This window comes from Castor canadensis, chromosome 3 (assembly GCF_047511655.1).
Source record: "Castor canadensis chromosome 3, mCasCan1.hap1v2, whole genome shotgun sequence".
Classification (NCBI taxonomy): Eukaryota; Metazoa; Chordata; class Mammalia; order Rodentia; family Castoridae; genus Castor; species Castor canadensis.
Window position 1 is genome coordinate 7,770,569 of NC_133388.1, and position 17,708 is coordinate 7,788,276.

Below are 17,708 nucleotides of genomic sequence, written 5' to 3' on the forward strand. Positions count from 1 at the left end.
CGCACAGTCACGTCTGGCTTGTTCTAATGGAGTCTCCCTAACTTTCTGCCTAGGCTGGCCTCAAACAGTGATCTTCACCTCTCAAGTACGTAGGCTAACTTAAATTTTCTAAAACAAGTAAGTCTTGCTTTGGTACTCTGAAAATTATTTGTTAGTAAAAGGAACTACAAACTGGGCATGGTAATGCACATCTGCAATCTAAGCACTTGGGAGGGTGAGGCAAAAGAAGCTGCCACCCCTAAAGACAGTCTACAACCTATGAAGGACATTCTGGCCTTTCTTCTCAGGTATCCAAAAAAAAAAAAAATAGAGAACAGCACTATTAATATATGACTTTCCTTCATAAATTATAAAAATAGTGTAAGCTTAAAAACTAAAGCAACACAGAATTGCATGATCAGCAGTAAAATCTCCATTACCCCCATTTCCTCTTGCTCCAAATCTCACCCTCCAAGTACAACCATGACATGTAGAGAAGAGAGAGGCTCAGAGTGGCTCCCTTGCTCACAGTTAGATAGAGTACACAGAGGAGGCCTTATAAACAAGACATCTCAGTTCCAACATGCTAATCCAATTACACCACAACCACATTCCTGATTGTGGTATAAGAGACAACCAGTTCAATAAAATAAATCAATACTGAAAAAGAAATCAAGCTATTTTATTGACAAGTATTCAATACACAGGGGAAATTTTTCAATTGGCAAAAGAAAAAGTCAGCAATACCTATAAAGCAACTCTATTAATTTCAATAATAAGGCACTAACTTTCTATTCCTTTAATATTTAAAGTACTTACAAACTTGCAGGCTACTTTATTTAGAATATAGTAAAATTACAGTTGACCTGAATATTAGCAAATAACAAACTGAATGACCTTGGCTTGTCACAAGGTGATTTGGCAGAGGGAGGGAGATATTCCGGTGTGTCCCTTGCATTTTACTTCATAATAAGGAAGATGATGCTGTCAGTTACATGATCTTTAAACAAAGCAAAGATGTGCCGGTTGAAGGAGTGATGCAGGAACCTGTCCTGCTTGGTCCTGGGGCAGATGCTATCTACTTAAGAATCCATTTTGCATCAGTAACAGGCATTGAGCCTAACCCACAGTTGCCAACCAAATTCAGCTAAAAATTACAAAATAAACACAAGCACTTTGGATGCTACTCCATTTTCATCTGTTCTTTTGTGCTTTAACATGAGCGTCAGCTGGCAGTAGGAACAGAGAAACATACTAACCAGCAGATTTGCAGCTGCTGCATCTAAGGTTGGATATAACACTGCCACATTACAAAAACAAAGTGTTTTTACAAAGATGGCCTTTAAAATCATACTATTTTTAGATGTGCTTGGAGACCACCCTGAAGACTCAAATCTAAAGAAAGAATTCTATTACAGCCACTTGGTACCCCTACCAGGTGTTCTGGAGGTTGTAAAGAAATAAGTTCATGTGTGAAAGCCTTGTAGTCTGTGAAATACCATCTGAGATCCACTAGCAAATATATGACTTTTATTCTTTCCATCATCCACAGTGCCTAACAAAGCATGGATAAATACTCGGTAAGTGAATGCTGGCAGTGCTGTGATATACTCAATGTTAATATTTTTTAGGTTTTCTGTCCAACAAGGTAAGGCAGCACAGGTCAAGTGTGTTGAGAAAGGTCAAGTTTCATTTCTGTCTGTTTCTTAATGAATTCATATAGCAGCAGTTCATAGTGTACAGAAAGCACTAATTTATTAGTGCCTGTGTTAGCAACTTCCCTGACCTTCCCAGTGTTGAATACAAATTACAGGACACCACTGTTTTGGAATAATCTCCTGCACTGGGCCCCAAAAGACCAGACTGAAAATAAAAATAGTCACACAGTTAACCTTCCAAGTCACTGAGCTAAAACTAAGCAGTTTATGTGACTTTCTAACTTATCAGGATTGGACAGACAGCAGCCAAATGTCCATGATAACCAAGTTCCTTCAGTCTTTGCACAAAAGTAAACTGAAATAGCCTGGGTTAACTAATCACTTATTTTCCTATTGTTCTGTCTCCCTACCCCCTTGAGGAAACCAATCCGCTTTTTATTCTTTTGTTTCTATTTTATTCATATCCTTTCTATAAAGCCAAACTCTTCTGCTTAGCCCATCAGAACACTTACACTCCTTTATGGAATTAAGTGTAATCCAATTCCAGAATCAAAAATAAAGCCAATCAAGACCTTTAACTAAACTGTTGTGGCATTGTTTTTTAACACCAGGAATTTGCTCTCACCAGCAAAGTGGAACCATCACCTAACGCGGAGCACCAGGCCTCAGGAGGCTACTCCTCTCTCATCTCCTCTCAGAATGTAGAGTTAACTATGCACAAACACTGCCTGTGACAGGCCATGTTTCTCACTGTCCTCCATCTTCCTACCCTCCACAATTCTCAACTCTCCTCTCTTTGATACCGAGGGACGTGGATACCTACCACACATCCTGTTACTCAAGGAGGGCAGCCATGGCTGGTGGTGCCATAGTGATGAAAATGGAAAATGTGCACTTTTCAAAACCTCCCACATGGTTTCCTTAAGTGAAAGTAAGCTTTTAATCTAAAAAAATAAAATCTGCTCCCAGCTTCCCTCACAAAAAATACAAAGGAGAGCTTAGGGTGGATGGGAAAAAAATGAAATGGAAAGAGGAATAAGAGAAATATGAACTGAGACAAACTGCTCTAAAGAAGAAAATGATGTTCCTTGGGGACTTCAATTCTTTCTGTCATCTTGATTCTGTCCTATTCCTAAAAGGTTAACCACAGTTAATTCCAAATCTGGGAGTTTGGAGTCATGCGGGCAGAGAATCACTGAGTTAACTGTGATCAGGGCTGGTAAGCAGAGACCATGCAGCTTACAACAATGCTAGCACATTTCCCGGGGCCTGGGCCCAGGCACCCACTAGCCTCCCCAACTCACAGGGTAACTCTGTGAGTGAGAAAGCTAAGCTGACACCAACCTGTAGGTCAGAAGCATGAGAAATCAGTTGGTGAGCAAAGTGACTACACTCTAAAAATAACTCCACTGCTATATAATGCAATTATTTTTAAACTTGACAATTACTATTCAAAACAACCATCAAGAATCATTCTGTCTTAATTATGATGGATACAGACTTGTACCACTCTGATGCTCTAAGTATACAGACTGCCCAAACCCATGACTTTCTTGGAAGAGAAGGGGGAAGAGGAAAAGGAAGAAGAGAAAAAGAAAAGCTTCCTGAATATCCAACTATATGTGTTAAGTAAAAATGAGAGCTAATATGTAACAACTTACTTTGTGCCAGTTGTTGCTTTAAGTTCCTTACAAGGATAATGATTCTTATTTATTTATTTTTTTCTTTCTGGTGGCATGGGAGTTTGAACTCAGGGCCTCACACTTGCTAGGCAGGTGCTCTACTATTTGAGCTACTCCACCACCTTGTTTTTATGTTGAGTATTTTCAAGATAGGGTCTTACAAACTATTTGCCTGGGCTGGCTTTGAACTATGATCCTCCTGATCTCTGCCTCCTCAACAGTTAGGGTTACCGGCCAGGATTATCTTTTTAATCCTCTCCAATGAGTCCATTATCATTCTTAGTCACAAATGAAGAAACTGAGACTCAGAGAAGTTCAGAGAAGTTAAGTAACTTGGCCATGTTCACACAACTGTCTGCCACTCAAACAGTCTCATACCAGAACCTCTGACCTAAAACCTGTATGCAAAATCCTCTCTCTTTAGGAGAGCAGACACAAGGAGAAGGCTTATCATATAAGAAGTGTTAGAAACTAAGGGTAAGAAATAGATGGATGCCTTGTGCCAAGTTTTTCTTTTTTTGTGTGTGCTAAGCTTTGTTTCTATATTCATGGTTTAATCCAATAAACCAAATACACTTAGTGCCAGTAGTAAGAGTCTCAAATTCAACTGCAAAACAGAAATACAGATGAAAACTACCACAATAACCTTAACTCACCTTTCCCTCCCCCAGACACCAACGATTCAGAACACCTTGTGATCTTGCATATTCCACAGTGATAGGCTGACACCATAAGGTGGATTGAGGACAAAGCTTATAGCCTTAATAGAGCTTTTTAAAAACATTTTACTCATAGCATTTTCAGTGGCATTAGGTACTGGTAAAGGAAAAGGACAACCACTTCCCTCATAACTCAAACTGAGCTTGCCAAAAATTTTTAAAGAATGTGGTAACAGACCTAGGGATGCAGCTCAGTGGTAGAGCGCTTGTCTAGTGTGCATAAGCACACCCTGGGTTCCAACCTCAGCACCATTAAAAAAAAAAAAAAAAGAAAAGAATTTAATAATATTGTGGCATCCTTCATTTTTAAAATAAGAAATTATCACTAGCTCACTGATGATCATAAAGAGCTTAAATCATTTAAGTAAAGCAATTCTGCCATCTGGTGGGCATAGACATTTTACAGTTAACATTCAAATGATCCTTCTGTATATGTTTAGGGTGGGGAACAGAAAATAAGATTGTGATTAACCAGTCCTTCCAGGTCAGGAAAAAAATGCATTTTTTAAAGTGAAGATGCTCCACTCAGGAGGTGGAGATTGGGAGGACTGCAGGTTGAGGCTAGCCAGGCAAAAGTTAGCAAGACCCCATATCATTCAATAAGCTGGGTATGGTAGTGCCCATTTATAGCCCCAGCTACACAAGTGGCTGTACATGGGAGAATCGCAGTCTGAGGCAGGTCCCTAGTAAAAATGTGAGAACCTGCCTGAAAAATAACCAAAGCAAAAAATGGTCAGGAATGTCAAGTGGTAGAGTACCTGCCTAGCAAGCTGAGGCCCTGAGCACAAACCCCAGCAAAGCCAAATAACAACAACAATAAAAAAAACCATAAAGATGCTATTTCCTAATGTGGTTTTGTTAAAAAAAAAAAAAAATTTCCCTTTACAGAATATGTCCCCTCCCCCACCACCGCAGAAAATCTACAAAATCCCACTCAGTCTCATAGGTAACCTGATCTGGCAGAAACAAGAGATATGAATATTCTACTTAGCCATACACATTTAAGTTCAACTTCTGGCATCTATTCTTACCTAAACTGTACCTCTGCATCCTTCCTCCATCCAGTATCCATGTATATGACTTTAGATAATTCTGCCCCTCTTCTCTACAACTCCATTTCCTTCTCAGTGTAAGAATGGATTGACTGCTGGGATGTAGGTCAGTGGGAGAGCTCTCGCCTACCATACCCTAAGGCCCTGTGTTCAATCCCAAGCACCACAAATAAGAGTGGATTGATTGTTATGATCTTAAGTTTCTTCTAGAACTAATCTTTCATGAGTAATTGTTAAAAATTTTAAATGTTAAAATTTAAATGTTTTTATGGACATTGCATTAAATATTTTTACCCAATAATAAAAGGTAAGAGCATTCCTCTGCCTGCGACCCAGTGTTCATGCTGCATCCATATAAACATCCAACAAATCCTAGGTACAATCTCCCAATTCTTTAGAACTGAATCACTAGAATGCCATTTAGTTGTGACCAATCAAAACAATACACACCTTTCTCCTTAAAAATTCCCAAAGCAAATATACAGAACAAAATAAGTATAGTGATGCACAAACCCTTTTTTCTCCTTCCATATCAATTCATTTGACTCGTCCCTAAGCAGGCAATTGCGTACTCAAGATAATCTTGTTTTTTCCCATATATGTTTGGCTTTATACAATGTGAGCTGAAGGAAAGAACCATGACTAAATTCCCTTACAATGACATAGGGTGGGGGAAGGAAGGGAGGGAGGGTGGGAAGGAGAGAGAGAGGGAAGGCAGAGGAAGGAAGAGAAGGAAGAAGAGAGGGAGAGAGGGAAGAAAAGGAGTGAAGGGAGGGAGGGGGGAGCTATTTGTTTCCATCCATCCCTCATAGCTCACTACAATGGAAAAAACCCTGGATGATGAGCCAAAGATTCTCCTAAGAACCTGTGGGCTGAGATTCTGTCTTCAACTACAGACCAAGAATAAGACACTCTACGCTGCTCTAATCCTTCACAGAGTAGTACAGGAGATAAAATACTCGTATGTAAAGAGCTATTAAATTAATTCTTTCATAAATATTTGTGAGATTCAACTAGACAAATTGTTGCAGTTTACAACCACAGAATGAATTAATTCACTTAACAAGAGGAATCAAACCAGCTTCCTCAAAGCTGTTCTCCAATTCAGACATTCCTAACCCTGACTCATTAGAATCATCTAAGAAACCTCTTTAAAGTACAGGCTCTTTGGTCCTACCCTGTAATATACACGTATGTGTGCAAACATCATATATAAGATCTGTCAAGTGAAATACTGTTACATGATGCATGTTTATATATACCTCTATCTGTGTATGAATGTACAGTATTATGTATATATAGTACTAAAAACTATTAGGCACAGAGAAAGGCACAATACAAAGGTACCACTTAGTGACTGTTCACAAAATGAACACACCCAGCTCAACAAAAGACCCAACTGCACTCTAGATGTCTTATACTTTGATTTTATAACACTCTTAATGCAATTATAACAGGCTAGTTCTAAGAACAATAAATCACAGTACAATGTCAATGTCAATGTAAACGAGTACAGAGACCCTTATTATGCTTGAACATATTTCCCCTAAGGTCTTCCAACTTCCGATAAAGACTTCCTGCCTTTCAACAAATCTAAAATTTTCACTGTATCACTTAAATTAAACACATTCAACTTTTACCTTGCTTTTGGGCACCATTTGCTTCTTTTTGGGAGGCAGATTTTCACAAAATTAAGGTCAGGGAAACAACAGATCACACAACGATTTAAACACAACTAATGAATACACAGAACTGAAAGCTTCTCTCAATCAATTAAGTTGTGTAATATGTGCATTGAAATTTCTTTTGATTTTTAAAAATTTATTATTTTTTAACTGTTCTTGGTCAAAACCGTATGTAATAAATATGTGAATTAGGTTAGCTTACTATACAGGGAAAAGATTTATAACGTTAACCATTTTAATATGATAAAAATCATCTCAGCTGGCATAGTGGCTCAAGTGGTAGAGCGCCTGCCTAGGAAGTGTGAAGCCTTGAGTTCAAACTTCAGTACTGCCCAAACGAAACAAAACAAATCATCTCAAGCCAGGCAGAGTGGTGTGGTCCTGTGATCCCAGCTGCTCAGGAGGGCTGATATAGAAGGATCACTTGAGCTTAGAAGTTTGAGACCAGCCCAGGCACAGCTCAAAAAACAAAACAAAACATAAAAAGCCCTCTCTCTCCAAGCACAAAAAATTTGATAATAAAAAGATTAAGAAACATCAAAATCACAGAAACAAAAAATAAACATGCTTTTTATGTTATTAATACTTAAAATATTTTTTTTCAATGCTGGGGATTAAACCCAGGACCTCAAACATGCTACAGAGGCTCTACTATTGACCTATACTCTACACCCCTTAATTTATGAATTTCAATTATGTGAAAAAATTTTCCTTTTAAGTGGCTAAAGAGGCTCTGTTAAAAATAGTTGATTTCAAGCTCAGCTCCTGCTGAAGGTTCTGGGCAGGGGACGAACAAGGCAGTCAGAAGGCATTTATCCTCTGACCCCACCTCTTCCACCCTATACATCTGATGGCACAATCCATGTGTACAAGGACTCACAAATGAAGGTCCTAAGTGCTATTCTGCTGCTGTTTTGTTTTGTCTTTTTGTGGTGCTGGGGCTCAAACACAGGGCCTGTACTTGCTAGGCAGGCGCGCTACCACTTGAGTCACTCCACCAGCCCCTAAAAGTCATTCTGCAAGGTGAGGGAAACAGGGCGCTGTGTCACAGAAAGGATCACACAACTTGCTTCACAAGTCATTTCCTCTCTGGGGCTCTCTTTAGCTCTGAAAGTGTAAGCTAAACCACATGGTGAAATAGTGAGAGTGTGTTAGGGGTGTGGGGTACTTTCAACGTGAGTCCTGCCTTTTTTTTTTGTGATACTGGGGATTGAACTCAGGGCCTCATGCACGCAAGGCAAACACTAAACCACTGAGTTATATCCCCAGCCCAAGTCCTGCCATTTTTAATGCTTGAATTTTGTGGTTTTTTTTTTTTTTTTTTTTAAAGGTGGGACTGGGGTTTGAAGTCAGGGTTTCGTACTTGCAAAGCAGGTGCTCTACCACCTGAGCCATACCTCTAGTCCATTCTGCTCTAGTTATTTTGGAGATGGGGGTCTCTCGAACTATTTGCCCAGGCTGGCCTTGAGCTGAATTCCTCCCATTCTCAGCCTCTCAAGTAACTAGGATTATAGCCAGTCCCCGGTGAAACAGGTTCTTTTAGAGCTTCCAAAATAGGCTGCAGCAGGGTGACATTTTTTAATAAACTAATGTTTTACACTGACTTATTTTTCCAATGATTCTACACATCTTTCAGGCCTACTGTGTGGTCAGTGCTATTTTTATAGCTGTGATTGGGTGATCCTGCCCTTCTGGAACTCTCTTATAGTTGGAGTGAGAAATAATTACACAAATAATTAAATGTGATTGTCTAATTGGCAAAGAAAAAGGACTATGAATGCACTTAACTGGGCAACCTGATCTGCAGAATCAAGGAAGTCTTTCTTTTCTACTAGGGAAAGACATCATACATTTCAGTTTACTCGTGTTACTTATAGTAGAAGAAGGAAAAAAAAGACACAATGTTTAAGAATGGGACATGGAAGCAGGGTGCCTATAATCCTAGCTACTCAGGAGGATCTCGGTTTGAAGCCAGCCAGGGCAAATAGTTCGCATGACCCTATCTTGAAAAAGACCCTTCACCAAAAGGGCTGGCAGAGTGGCTCAAGGTGAAGGCCCTGAGTTCAAGCCCCAGTACTGAAGAAAAAAAAGGGGGGGGGGGAGGGGACATGGATAAGTGAATTATGGTTCAAGATGTATATTATTAAAAATTCAGTTTCTTTCCTTTTTTTTGTTTTTAGACAGGGTTTCTCCATATGTAGCCCACGCTGGCCTTTAACTTGTGATCCTCCTGCCTCAGCTTCATGAGTGCTGGGAAAACAGGCATATTGCCACCATGCCTGGCTCAAATTTCTTATGTCAGAGATTGAACCCAGGGCTTCCAGCATGCTAGGCAAGTGCTCTACTACTTGAGCCCTTTTGTTTGCATTCTGTTTTTGAGTTAGGATGTAGCTAACTTTTTCCTGGGTTGGCCTTGAACTTGAGCTCTCCTGCCTCCACCTTTCCAATATCTGGGATTAAACTTCAGTTTTAATGACAGGAAAACTGGAGTTTAAAAGTTATATACAGTATATCATTTATGCTTAAAATCATAGTGCATAGCAGTATACAGAAGAGACTAGAAAGCAAGCTAACAGTGGTTACGGCGATATAATGAAAGTCTGAACGTAAGCCTCAAGTAGTAAAGTATATGCTTTTAGCATGTGTGAAGCCCTGGTTCAATCCCCTGTACCGCCCCCCAAAGATGGTGAGGTGATGGATTATAGGATAGTGTTAATAATAAAAACAAGCCTATATGTAAAGATGCAATATTTCTGAGTCATTTGAGAGTAATTTTCATACTCATGGCCCAATCTCTTAAACATTCTGCTGTGCTTTTTCTAAGAGTAGGTACATTTCCTTATAAAACTTGAAAAGCAAATTAAATGTTGCAACAATACTTTAATCTGTGTCCATATTCCAATCTGGTTACTTGACCCCAAAATATGCTTTATATTTGCTGGAGAATTTTGAAGTAAATCTAGTTATTTCATTTCATCCCTACTATGTGCCTGGGTTTTTTTTTTTTAAATGTGGCATACTTTCTATAACAATAATGCCATTATCACACCTACCAAAATTATCAAAATTCCTGGGTATGAGAAACAATGTTATATTCACCAAACTATCTAAAATGTGTAAATCCAACCACAGCAATTATAGAAGAGAATATAGAGCAAATCAATTTTGCCTTTTCCTAGCAGCAGTGTGAAGCAATCTGACCACTTGGAAATCATTTGGTATTGATCTCTCAGAGTCAGGCATCTACATTTCAGATGAGCACCAAAAAATAGGCCAAAGAAAGCTCCTGCTGTAGTATTTGTTGTAGTAAAAAACTAGAAACAAATGTCCTCTGTCAACAGGAAGGATAAATACATTATAACTGGACAGATTTGATTTAAGTGTAAGATGATGAAGGTAAGAGACTCTGGCAAGAGGAAAGGCAAAGTAAGCCTCGCTGTGTCAGGGAGCTTCCACTACAGCAGGGCCATGCAACTCTGTCTGTTCTAGTCAGCTCCACTGAGCTTAGCCAATTCTGGGGCACCTAACGGGAATAGAGATGATAAAAATGCTTTTAGACACTCAAAAAATCCTTTTAATCACAAATTCCAATCTTTGCTGTGTATTTCCATAAATTTATAAAAAGCTAAAAAAAAAGAAAGAAAAGTCCAGCATTTATATGCCCATGCTCCAAAGAACTGACAGGTGAGGACCCTGAGTATTCTTCTCCATCATGACTCTCAGTGAAATTACAATCTCCCAGCACAGCTTCCCACTAGACTGTAAATTACACTTGGGCAGGGTTTGCCAGACTGTGCAAGTATTCCTCCAGTGTCTACCATGCTCGGTATACAAATAATCACCTGAATATTTACTGAGTAAATAAATGATCACAAGATAAATTGCAAAGAAGAAAATTCCAGATGACCCACGTGGCACAGCAAAAAGCTGAAAAACCTGTACTATCCCGAGGCAGCCCCACATTCCCACCATCTCTTCATTATGCAAGTATTAATTGTACACTCAACCACATGCCAAGAAAGAACAGAATTGAACAAATACACCAAGATTCCCCTCTCAGTTTTACAGTACAGTGGACAGGATAAAATAAATATAATAAATGATAATCAGAGGAAGGAAGGAAATCAATCCAGGTAAGATAGTGAGTGGTTCCTATTTCATAGTTTGGTCAGAAGACCTCTTTGACAGTCCCACGTAAGCAACAAGCAGCATGTAGACACCTTGGGAAAAGAATGTTACAGATAAAGGGAACATAGAAGGCACTAAGGACAAGAAAAGCATAAAAAGCATACTGCAAAGAGCAGAATATCCCCACAAAGAGGAAAAATGGTGTCTAAAAACCAATAGGTGGGGCCGAGCAAGATCTGGGGGGACAGATTGAACAGGATGAGGAGCAAGTCCTCAAGGCAGGGCAGCCCAGAACAGGGTAAGGATGATGCCCAGAACTAGGGTGTGGAATTTATGCAGAAAGGCAGCATGGAATAAAAACTGAAGAATGTGTAGGTGCACCTATAAAAAAGGCATGTTAAGGGCTAAGCGTGGTGCTACACACCTTTAATCCTAACATATGGGAAGGTGAGGAAGGAGGATAATGAGACTGAGTTGAGGCCAGCTGAGCTACACAGTGAGTTCTAGGTCAGCTTCAGTTACATAGCAAGACCATATCAACAAAACAAAATGAAACAACAAAAGACACATTAAAGGCCACCTGGATGACCTACCCAGCCCCATAATCCTATGGTCTTTAATTTCTCAGAGCAAATTCAAAGCTCCTGACACTGCCAGTTTGACTTCCTAAATTTCCATCAAGTCAGCTGGCAGAGTTGGGGCCATTAACCTCTCAAGTCAGCTAGAATTACATAGGTACCAACCTAATCCCTACTCTTCTCTAAACCACAAGCCTGGCAAGAGCTTTCTAATGTAAATCATATCACTTGCCATAAATCCTTCAAGGGATCCTTATCCTTTAAGAAGCCGCCTGCCTTTCCAGTTTCTTCACTTCTCACTTCCTTAAGGACATGTCAAAACCAGGCAGATCTCCAAAACATAAAACATTTCCTCCCTACATCTTTAAGCCTTTGCAAATGCAAATGCTATCATCTCTAGTGCCCTTTACCCAGACGAGCAGGAGGAAACTTCAACCGTTTCCTCAAGAGTCAGAGGTTTATACCCAGGAAAAAGTGGCACCTTCTGCTGAGTTTCAAGATCATCAGAGCAGAGTGGAGTATAGGAGATACTTAGTGCTAAAATAATTTAAGAGCCAATGGCCCCTTTCAATTAGTGAGCATTTTCCAGACTCATAATCTGCCACCTTCCAGAACTCACCTCACAAAAGCAGGCTGTTTTGTGTCTGTCACTTGAACCTTTGTCCCCTGTACTTCATGCCACTATTTCAAGTAATTTTTCATAATCATTTAATGGAGTACTATTTCAGCTCTATGGCTTGCATCTATACTACTAAAAATTATTTACATTTTTTCAACATGAAATGTGTTTCTATATAGCACATGTTCTAGGCATGCACCATAGGTTGTATCTCCCATTAAATAATTTTTCAGCTTCACGTTGTATTAGTACATATTTAATTATATTTTATTAGCCACAGCAGGACATAAAGGCAGTCAGAATACCAGCAATCTAGCCAGCATATACTAGTTGTATGACTGTAAATATTTGATGAAACCTCTCTAGACTTCAGTTATCTAGGAAGGACTAAAACAAAACAAAACAAAACAAATTATTTGTTCATATGTTCTTCCCTCACCACTCTCATTAGAATATAAGCTACAAGAATCCCTTACTTAATCCCTCACTGTTTAGCAGTTTGTTAAAACTGCTTAACAAAATCATGAATGAAAAAAATACTCACGAAATAAGCTCAAATTCAACGTAATAACCCCAAAGGAGATACTTTTAACATAAAAGAATAAATACATGAGCCAGGAAGATAGCAAAGAATGAAAATGGTACTGGGCAAGGAGGAGAGAGGGGAGGAGGAAGAACAGTGAGACAATATCAAGAGTAAAAACACAGACCAAAGTGCATACATATGTTTTATATAAATGCAAGAAACTAAACCTACTCTAGCCATATACTCCAACAGCTGTGCCCATTGGGTGTTTCCTCAAAAAACTGAAAACTTATATCCATACAGAAACCTGCACATGGAGGTTTGTAGCAGTTCTAGTCACGCTGCTGAAACTAAAAGGCAGCCAAAATGTCCTTTAGTAAGTGAGTGGCACACTCAGACAATGGAATATTATTTAGCATTAAACAGTCATTAAACTTCAAAAAGGCATGGAGGCACCTTAGATGCACAGTACTAATTGAAAGAAACCAATCTGAAAAGGCCTTACACTGTGATTCCAGCTCCTTGACATTGTAGAAGGCAAATCTATGGATGCCTGATCATTGGTTACCAGGGGCAGGGGAGGGAAGGATGAAAATAGCACACATTGAAACTATTCTGCATGACATCTACAAATGGTAAAAACATGTCACAATTATGTCAAAGCCCACATAACATAACACAAGAGTGAGCACTAGGGCTGGAAGTGTGGCTCAAGTGGTAGAATGCTTGTCTAGCAAGCATGAGACTCTAAGTTCAAACCCCAATATTGCCAAAAATAAATATAATAAAAAAGAATATCCCATCAAAAAAAAAAAAAAGAAAGAAAAGAAAAGAGGGGGCTGGTAGAGTGGGGAGTGGTAGAGTGCCTGCCTAGCAGTGTGAGGTCCTGAGCTCAAGCCCCAGAACTGCCAAAAAAAAAAGTAAGAGTGAGCCATAATATCAGCATGGACTTTGAGTAGTAATAATATATCGGTGCAGAGCTGGGCCCCAGTGGCTCATGTCCATAATCCTAGCTATGTGGGAGGCTGAGATTGGGAAGACAGCAGTTCAAGGTCAGCCAAGACAAATAGTTCACAAGACCCCATTCATTTCTACAAATTAACCAGAGCAAAATGAAATAGAGGTGTGGCTCAAGCAGTAGAGCACATGCTTGCAAGTGTGAAGTACTGAGTTCAAACCCCAGTCCCACGAAAAACAACAAAAAAAGTGTCTGACTGTATACTCAGTGTAAGATCATCAATTGTAATAAATGCACCCACCCCTCTGGGACACTCAGGTGCAAGATGTCCATAGTAGGGCAGGCTACAGGTATATGGGAGCAGAAGATATATGGGTATTCTCTGTACTTCCTGCTTAATTTTAGCTGTGAACCAACTGCTCTTAAAAAAGTCTGTTTTTAAAAAGGGTAAGAAGAAACGATATATTTGCTCCCTAACCTAGGAATTCTATTTCTAGACATCTGTCCTTAAAAAATAGTCATCTAGCATGTTTGAGGCCCTGGGTTCAATCCCGAAGCCTAAACATAGAACAGAGTAGAGTAGAGGAGAACAGAATAGAATAGAATGGATGTGTCAATCTACCTTCAGATACATTCTGAAAAATGTCATTAGGCTATTCTGTCATTATGCAGAACAGAGTATACTTACACAAATCTAGGTGATATATATAGTCTACATACTGAGGCTACAACATAGATATATAGATATACAGAGATAGAGATGGTATAGCCTATTGCTCCTAGGACTATGAACAAAACAATGTAACATTAAATCAAGCACAAGAGAAAATGATGTAATAAAGAAACATGGTGAACACAAGATGCAAGAGCCTCCTGATGCAATGTGGCAGACTGTTTTACAGTACTTCTTTGTAAGTAGGAGTATAGTTTAAAATAACAATTCAAAGCATAATATAAGAAATGCATAAACCAGCAACATAGTAGTTTGTTATCATTATCATGTACAAAATTTAACTGTGTGTGCTACACCTTTATATGACTGGCAGCTCAGTAGGTGCATTTATACCAGTATCACCACAAACACATGAGTGATGCAACAGGTACAAGATCACTAGGCAATAGGTATTTGTTCAGCTCTGTTTTTACACACACACACACACACACATACACACACACACACTTTTTTTCTTTTGACAGCACTGGGGTTTGAACTGAGGGTCTCACATTTGCTAGGCAAGTACGCTTATCACCTGAACTACTTTGCCAGCCCTTAGCTCTGTGATAATCTTATGCGACTACCATATACATGCTGATGGAAACACCATTATGCTACACGTCACTGTAAATAAGAACCTTCACTACAGCTGTGTGTGTGTGTGTGGTACTGGGGCTTGAACTCAGGGCCTCACACTTGCTAGGGAGACACTCTACTACTTGAGTCACACCCTCATCTCCATGCTTTTTTTTCCCCTTAAAGTTTAAAAAACAAAAAACAAAAACAAGAACTACAAGGTTCAAATATCCATTAATACATAATTTTGTTTTTCTTAAAAAGACTACTAAATCACAGTACATTATATTTTGTAAGTGTGAAACATTAGATAATAAACTGATAAAGTTCATATTTTGTGAAAAAGCTTCTGTATTCATTAACATGCATAAATATTAGGAAAAGCATATGAACTGTAAACAAGGACAATGGGAGCATTTTCACTATCCACACTATACATTACACATTGCTTGATTCTTCTATAATAACATTTATGTTTAAAACTACAAATTAAGCTGGTGGAGGGCTTCAGTGGTAGAGCACCTGTCTAGCAAGCGTGAGGCCCTAAGTTCAAACCCCAGGAACCCCCACCCCCAAAATAAGAGGATAAAAAACTATAAATTAAGTATTTAACTTATGAATAAGCTCTAAAACTTATTTTGTAACAAACTTAAGTAATCCTAAGAGCCACTTTGAGAAGAAACCAACCAACATAGAAAGGACCAGGGATCTGCAGACAGAATTCTTGATATCTGCTAAAATCTATACATGCTCTAATCTTTTGTCTACTTAATGCCAGAATTAATGTTGGATAACATTCCCCCATTCTTTCAAAATAAAGAAAGCAAGTAGAGAAGAGTTCTTTTTTATTTATCGCAGAAGAGGAGAAATGAGAGAAAGATGATAGATGGCAAAGAAAAGAAATTTTGTATTCTTGTTTGCATTAATACTGTAATTACATTTTAAAGCCTATCTATGATTAGACTACTAGTTAAGGAATATAATCCCCAAAGTTCTGTAAATGAGAACCTAATCAGAAAAACCTAATTCACATCAAGAAATTCCACTAATGTTTACCTCCTCACACACGAACAGTGAAATAAACTCCTTAAAAATCCACAATGTCACTTTTAAAAATGGGCAAAGTTCTATGACTCAGTTTTCTACTGCAGCCTTCTTTTATAAAAGCAACAAATGAGAAACAATCTAAATTTTCCAAAGAGAAATGGTTAAATACACTGATTCATCCAGATGATAGAATTTCAGGAGGTTATTTAAAACGTTTACAACGCATTTTAACAACACAGGAAATGCTCAGTTAAGTGTTCAAGGCAACTCACAGGTGCACACACACTAAATATGCACAGCTCGGGCTGGGAACATAGCTCAGTGGTACAGCATTTGCCTGGCATTTCCCAAGGCTCTAGATTCAGTCCCCAACACCACAAAAAACACAAAGGGCAAGAAAAAAAGATTGGAAGAAACATTGCAAAATGTTAAACAGTTACTTCTGGGTAATAGAAAAAATAGGTGAATTTTTATTATGTTATATTTTACTATGCCTTCTAAACTTTCAACAGTATGTAAATGTTATTTCCAGATTTTTTTTTTTTTTGCTTTAAGTTTTAACTAATACTGAGCAGGGCATATAGAAAACTGAAAGTTTATTTTATGCAATATCACAACTTAAAAATCTGTTAACTTGCTGGAGGTATAGCTCAAGTGGTAGAGCACTTGCTAGAAAGCACAGGCCCTGAGTTCAAATTCCAGGACCACCAAGACAAAAACAAACAAAAAAACTATTAACTCTCCACATTCTGTTCTTTCCCTATAGGTCTAGGAAAAAAAATATTAAAATTAAATTCTGATTACAAAGACAGACCTGTAAGTATCAAAAATACAAGTATGCAAAACATACTAATATAATCTTGACCTCAAGTGACAGAAAGACAGCAGAAATGAGAGAAAAATCAATGAAGTCAGCCTGAGAGGCAGGTTTAGAGCATGTCCCAGGAGAAGCCTCAGTGACCCTAACCTGGGGAAGGCCATCTGTCAAATGGGGCAGGAGCTTCCTCTTGGATTGTTGTAGAGAATGAAAGTTGCAGGAGCACACTGGGCTTGGCATAAAGCTCGGCAAATGCTCTGTGACCAACTAGAACACATCTGGGAGGCAAACAGAAAGGAAAAGAGACCCTGAAATCCAACCACCTGAAAATACTCATGCAACCTGGCCGGAAAGTGGGGAAGACAGGATGACTAAACATCTAAGAGACTTGTATGGAAGCAGATTTATTCAGCAAAGCTCAGGAAAAGAATGCTTTACAAATTATAAGGAGGCAGATTTTCAGCTTCAAGTGCTAAAAGAAAAGAAAAAAGTCCAGGAAATATGCAGAATGGTTTCCTAAGCATAACAAAGGCATCAGAAATGCTTCTGTTCTCCATTATGAACTCTCCATTAAGACAGCAGCCTAATAGTGCTAAAATTAAGATATTTCTTTTTTAAAAATTCACATTAGACTGAGGAGTGTATTCTATTACTGCGAAGTTTAACACTACTAAGAGTAGTTGAATTTCCCATGCTCCAAGAAAGCACTGTACAAAAAAAAGGGGGAAATCCCTGCAGGTCAAAATTAAAACATACTTCTTTATGTATGAGCCATTAACATTTTAAATATGTTAACAGGAGGGTACAGAATATGCATCATCTCTCATACTGACTTGGCACTGGAAAACTGTTAACAGCTACTTTAATACTGTAAAACATAATCTGGGAAATCCTGATCAAAACCTAAGAGTTCCAATCTTTACTGATTTAACAAGTCCTTATGAATATAACCATTAAAGAATTTCTTTC

General features: G+C 38.6%; 1 protein-coding gene across 4 annotated transcripts in view; it reads right to left on the reverse strand.

The window, feature by feature from the left end:
• Rcor1 (REST corepressor 1) overlaps nucleotides 1-17,708 on the reverse strand; it is a 121,114-nt gene that overhangs the window by 34,497 nt on the left and 68,909 nt on the right. The window lies entirely within an intron of this gene.